At 44.4% G+C, this 6,500-nt stretch overlaps 1 long non-coding RNA gene across 1 annotated transcript; it reads right to left on the bottom strand.

The window, feature by feature from the left end:
- Positions 1-306: 306 nt before the first annotated feature.
- On the bottom strand, positions 307-6,216 carry LOC125487220. Its single transcript, XR_007265734.1, has 2 exons — positions 6,127-6,216; positions 307-853 (listed from the first exon to the last, which is right to left on the bottom strand). It is a non-coding gene; the product is annotated as an uncharacterized LOC125487220 (long non-coding RNA).
- Between the last annotated feature and the right edge of the window lie 284 nt (positions 6,217-6,500).

Below are 6,500 nucleotides of genomic sequence, written 5' to 3'. Positions count from 1 at the left end.
TCTCCCAATGCTTATCATATATGGCCAAGAGGTAACTTACAACTGAATACCTTATAATGGATGCCGTAAGCATGATTTGCACATTAGCTGTAATTCATTCTGAAATAACTTAGCTGAGAGTGTTCGGAGTCAGAATGTGTACATGAGTGCTCCTGTATGTTCATTTGGAACACATATTGCTGGCAGGATCAGTTGGCTAAAAACAGGACGGAGTGGATATATCAGAAAAGTCCTCATTATTACTACTTTACTTATGTTGCTCTTTTCCTCAATCATAATGGAATACTCAGTGAAGGTATTCAATCATAAACCATCAGTCACAATGTTTATTTTATGTGTGCATGGGATGTGGATATCACTGGAAAGACTCAGCCCATATTTCCCATCCTTACTTGCCCTTTGAGAGGATGATGATGAAACACCTTGAATTGGCGCAGTCCAGTTAATATTGGTGCATTCACATAGGTGTTGGAGAGGATGCTGATGCAGCAACAGGAACTTTGATATCTTTCCACGTCTGGACGATGTGTCACTTTGAGGGAAACCTATGCCCCAGGTGGTTGAAGTTGCACGTTTGGAAGATGCTGCTGAGGGAGCCTTGGCAAATTGCAGCGCATGTATGTGATACAGTATGCATTGGCAATAACATGTGTCATTGTTTATGGCGGTTGATGAGGTGCCAATCCAAGGAGCTGCTTTGTCCTGGATCATGTCGAGCTTCTTGCAAGTTTTTGGAGCTGCATTCATCCAGGAAAATGGAGAGTATACCATCACTCTTCTGCCTGCTGCCTTGTAAATGGTTACTGATCTTCTCTTGTGGTTACTGCATTAACAGCAGTGAAATAGTTTTACCCTATTGATGAAGAGTCATTGCAAACATAATCATTCTCTTATTGTTTGAAAGCAGAACTGTAAATGTTTCTGTTCAGCTTTTACAATCCCAGGGGAACAGTCAGCCTCAATATCAATATCAATGATGAAGAACAGGCCAGTCCTTCACCTTCAACTGGAAATGTATTTAGAATAACTCACAGTACTGCAAAGAAAAGATGCATAACAGTCTTGCTGGGAAAGAAGGATTTATTTAATATATACTTACCAGAGATAAGGGAACCAAATTTTCTTTTTATTCTGGCTTTTCATTTCTGCTAAAAAATATGGAAGGAGCCCTACAACTTGGTCGTGTCTCTCCAGTTACAGAGAAGAGATGGCTACAGCTGGGCACAGCCGTTTCACTCCCTGGATGGTGTGGCAGGCAGAGACAGGGAGTCTGCAAGGGGAAGGGGGGTAGACAGGGGGTCCACCAGAATGTGGTGTGGGTGGGAGTAAAATAGCATCTGCAAGGGTGAAGCCAGGAGACGGAAGGCTGCAAGAGGGATAGGGAAAATCTGGGAGCGTGGGATACACTGGGTCTGTGGGTCCATATGGTCACGGAGACACAGGGTCTGCAGAATAACAGGGTGCACAGGGGAGCTGCAAGGGGAATGGGGGAGGCAGGGGTCAAGGCATTGAGTTGTGAAGGTGCTGTACAGGGGAACCGGGGTGACCAGCAGGGGCAGGATGTTGGAAAGGGTCTGTGTAGTGTATTTGGGAGCTACAGTTGGGCTGGTGGGCGTATGGTGGAAGCTGTCAGGGAGACGAGGACGCTGTGTGGTAGGAAACATGTGAGGCTGCAGTGGTTTTGGGGAATAGCAGAGATGGGGGGGTGGAGGAGTGAGGGGCTCCAAGGTGATGAGCTGAGGAATGAGAAGTCACTTGGAGAGAAAGAGAGAGGAGGAGAGGCTGCAGTGTGGGTGGGGATTGAAAAGGTTGCAGGATGGTTTGGACCCAGTGGGAGGGTGTTCAGGAGATGGAAGAGAGAGGGTGGCTTTGACTGAGTGGGGAAGCGGGAGGGAGTCAGACAGCAATCAAGCCACGAGAGAACATAACTGCAAAGACAACCGTTTCAAATATGTTAATGAAAGAACGCTCAGCTAGGACCTCGGAAGACATTCAGTTACTGTGGACAGTCTCTGTTTCATCCCATTACAGTCTGCGTTACTTAAATCCAAAATTCTAATATCCGATCTTTGCTTGTCTCTTACAAACATTCCATGAAACTCAATCATGTTATGATCACTATTTGCCATGAACAACTAGGTCACAAATTAAATCAGGCTCATTGCTCATTACTAGATCCAATATTGCTTTTCCCTCATCACATCTAAGACATATTGCCGTAGGAAATGATCCTGGACACAAATCCAGAACCTTTCTAGCAAGTGCTTGTCTGCCTTTCCCAGTCTATGTAAAGATTAAAATCCCCCAATAATGCTACTCTGACCTTTTACGACATAGTTGCCTGATTTCAGGATTTAAACAATTTAGCATGTCTGAGCTGCTGTCAGATGGCCTATATAATGACACCTTTTGTGTTTTTAGTTCCTTTACGGTTCCTCCATTTCACCCATAAGGCATCCACTGAGTGCTTTCCCCTCATTACATCCTCTCTCACCACAAGAAGTGATTCTGTTGCTAATCAATAATGCTACTCCACCCCGTCTGCTGTTTTCTTCATCCCTGCTGTAAACATTATAACCCGATATGTTTAATTCCTAGTCCAACTGTTCTGCAGCCTTGTCTCCGTAATGGCTATCATATCATAGTTTCCAATTTGAATCTGTGCTTGCAGCACATTTAATTTGTTCCTTACCATCTGTGCATTTGTATAAATAACTCTAATTTTGACTGTGCACTCTATCCCGTCCTTCAGCATCTTTTTATTATTTCTCCATCCTGGCTTATTCAATATATATTTTATAGTTCATTAAACTGGCTGTACTTATTCATCACATTAATCTCTACATTCTCCTCCCATCCTAACCTGCTGCTCTGGTTCTCACCCCCACCACATTAGTTTAAACTCTCCCAAGTGGCTCTAGCTAACTTCCCCACAAGGATATTGGTGCCCCTCCAGTTTAGGTACACTCTGTCCTTCTTGGATAGATTCCACCTGCCCTGGAAAACATCCTAATGATCCAGATATCTCCTTCTTACACCAGCTCTTTGACCACATTTTCAACCATAATTTCCTATGACTGGCCTCACTAGCATGTGGCATAGAGAGTAATCCCAAGTTTATGACCTCAGAGGTGCTACTTTTAAACTTTCTACTTAATTCCCTAAATTCGCTTTGCAGGACCTCATCTCTCTTCCTGCCCATGTTGTTAGTAACAATATGGACAATGACCTCTGGCTGCTAACACTCCCCGGTCAGAATGTCCTGTACCTGCTCAGAGACAACATTGACCTCTGGCACCAGAGTGGCAACACACCATCCTAGAGTCTGGCTTGCGGCTACAGAAACACCTACCTATGCCCCTAATTATACAGTCACCTATTACTAGTGCTCACCTGCCCTTCTGACCCTCCCTGCTGTACAATAGTAAGCTGTGGTTACCTGGTTCCACCAGGTGGTAGGCCATGTCCCCCTCCAACAGTATTCAAAATGGTCTGCTTGTTTGAGAAGGAAATAGCCACAGGGGTCTCCTACCATGACTGCCTGCCCCACCTGGCAGTCAGTCACCCAGCTATCCACCTCAATTTTGGGTGTCGCCACATTCCTGAAACTTGGACTATGATGCTTTCACCATCTGCATGTTCCAAAGTGAGTCCAACTGCTGCTCCATGGAGATGGACACACTTCCTGCAGATGTAGTTGTTAGGAACAATATACTCTGCAATTTGAGGGGGAGAAGATAGAATTAGAGGTACCAGTATTATAGCTGAATAAAGGCTACTAAAGAGGCATGAGGGAGGAGCTGGGCAGAATTGACTGGGAGAGGAACCTCGGAGGAAAGACAGCAATGGCAGGAGTTTCTGGGCGTCATTTGGGAGACACAACAAAAATTCATCACTAGGAATATGAAGCATGGTACAGGGAGGATGAGACACCATGATTGACTAAGAAAGTCAGGGATAGCATAAAAGCAAAAGAGAAAGCAGACAATGTGGCAAAGGGCAGTGGGAAACCAGAGCATTGGGAAGCTTACAAAGACTAGCAGAGGGCAACAAAAAAACAAATAAGGAGGGAGAAGATTAACTATGAGGATATGCCAGCCAGTAATATAAAGGAGGACTGTAAGAGTTTCTTTAGATCTATAAAGGGCAAAAGAGGGGTAAAAGTGGACATTGGACTGCTGGAAAATGACACTGGAGAGATATTAGTGGGGAACAAGGAAATGGCTGAGGAGCTGAATAATTACTTTTTGTCAGTCTTCGCAGTGACACTCCTGTTTAAAAAAGGAGTAAGGCAAAAGACTGAAAATTGCAGACGGATTAGCCTAGCCTTGGTCGTGGGTAAGATTTTGGACTCGATTGTGAAGGATGAGATTTATGAATACTTGGAAGTGTGTGGTAAAATAGGGCAAAGTCAGCATGGTTTCATCAAGGGGAGGTCATGCCTGACAAAACTGTTAGAATTCTTTGAGGAAGAAACGGACAGGTTAGACCAAGGAGAGCCAATGGATGTTATCTACCTGGACTTCAAGAAGGCCTTTGATAAGGTGCCTCACAGGAGGCTGCTGAGTAAGATAAGGGCCCACGGTGTTAGAGGCAAGGTGCTAGCATGGATAGAAGATTGGCTGTCGGGCAGGAAGCAGAAAGTGGGGATAAAGGGGTCTTTCTCAGGATGGCAGTTCCACCACAAGTGGTGTTCCTCAAGGGTCAGTGTTGGGACCACAAACTTTTCACTTTGTACATTAATGATCTAGATGAATGAACCGACGGCATTCAGGCTACGTTTGCAGACGAATCAAAGATGGGTAGAGGGACAGGCAGTATTGAGAATGCAGGGAGACTGCAGAAGGATTTGGACAGGTTAGGAGGGTGGGCAAAGAAATGGCAGATGGAGTACGACGTGGGAAAGTGTGAGGTCATGCACTTTGGTAAGAAGAATAAAAGCATGGACTATTTTCTAAATGGGGAAAACATTCAGAAGTCTGAAGTGCAAAGAGACTTGAGAGTTCTAGTCCAGGATTTTCTCAAGATAAACTTGCAGGCTGAGTCAGTAGTCAGGAAGGCAAATGCAATTTTGGCATTTATGTTGAGAGGACTTGAATATAAAAGCAGGGATGTACAACTGAGGCTTTATAAGGCTCTGGTCAGGTCACATTTGGAGTTTTGTGCATAGTTTTGGGCGCCATATCTCAGGAAAGATGTACTGGCCCTGGAGCAGGTTCAGAGGAGGTTCACGAGAATGGTCCCAGGAATGAAAAGTTTAACATACGGGTAACTTTTGAGGACTCTGGGACTATACTCATTGGAGTTTAGAAGGATGAGGGGGGATCTAATTGAAACTTACAGAATACTGAATGGCCTGGACAGAGTGGATGTTGGGAAGATGCTTCCATTGGGAGGAGGGACTAGGACCCGAGGGCACAACCTTAGAGTAAAGGGAAGACCTTTTAGAACGGAGATAAGGAGAAACGTCTTCAGCCAGAAAGTGGTGAATCTATGGAATTCACTGCCACAGAAGGCAGTGGTGACCAGGTCATTGAGTATATTTAAGACAGAGATATATAGGTTCTTGATTGCCAAGGGGATCACGGATTATGGAGAGAAAGCGGGAGAATGGAGTTGAGAACCTTATCGACCATGATTGAATGGCGGAGCAGACTTGATGGGCTGAATGGCCTAACTTCTGCTCCTATGTCTTATGGTCATAACAATTGAACTGTCTCTCATTTCCCACATCTCACAGGAGAAGCAGGCCACACCACAAAGTACCATTTCTAACCCTCTGGTGACTACTGGCTCATAATAAATAAGTAAATAAATGAATAAATCCTATCTAGTTACTTTTATTACAGTTACTACTTACCAACTAAGAGGCTTAATAAATATATTATCCTCCAAGCAACAGTCTGAATACCCTACCCTGCACAGCAGTCAAATTGCCACTCTGCTAAAACTATAAATTTTGTGCCTGTGCACCTTCCTCCATTTTGCTGCGCTCTGAAAGCTATTTTAAGTAAAGCTGTTGTACTATAACCTGCTGTTGTGTCACTTCTGACTAAACTGCAAGACTATTAAAGAGTTAAAAAAATTGAACACAGGGAAAAAGAAAGTTGCATAATTGATACTCACCAGTCAGGAGCCCGACTCTGCACCACATCATTTTGAACCTGTCACCAGGAGCCCCTCCAAAGACTCCTCTGCAATCCCTTTCTCTGTCATGGTGAGCGAGCCAACTCCTCCCAGAATCCTCCTCAGTTGCTCTTCACTGCCCCCTTCTTTTATCGTGTTACAAAATGACTGCACCGCCAAATAAAATAATTAGTGAGAGTAAAAAACTGGCTCTTGAATAACAAATAATAGCCCTCCAAAGCCACAAAGTAGCCCCTCCAAATTCAGAAAATAACCCTCAAGCAGACCCCTTGAAAATGGTCAGCAGTTCTGGCAGTATTTGTGGAGGAGAAAACAGAGTTAACGTTTCGGGTCCGGTGACCCTTCCTCAGAAC

This window comes from Rhincodon typus, chromosome 2 (genome assembly GCF_021869965.1).
Source record: "Rhincodon typus isolate 14 chromosome 2, sRhiTyp1.1, whole genome shotgun sequence".
Lineage (NCBI taxonomy): Eukaryota > Metazoa > Chordata > Chondrichthyes > Orectolobiformes > Rhincodontidae > Rhincodon > Rhincodon typus.
The sequence above is the reverse complement of the archived record's forward strand: the minus strand, read 5'-3'. Positions and strand labels throughout refer to the sequence as shown.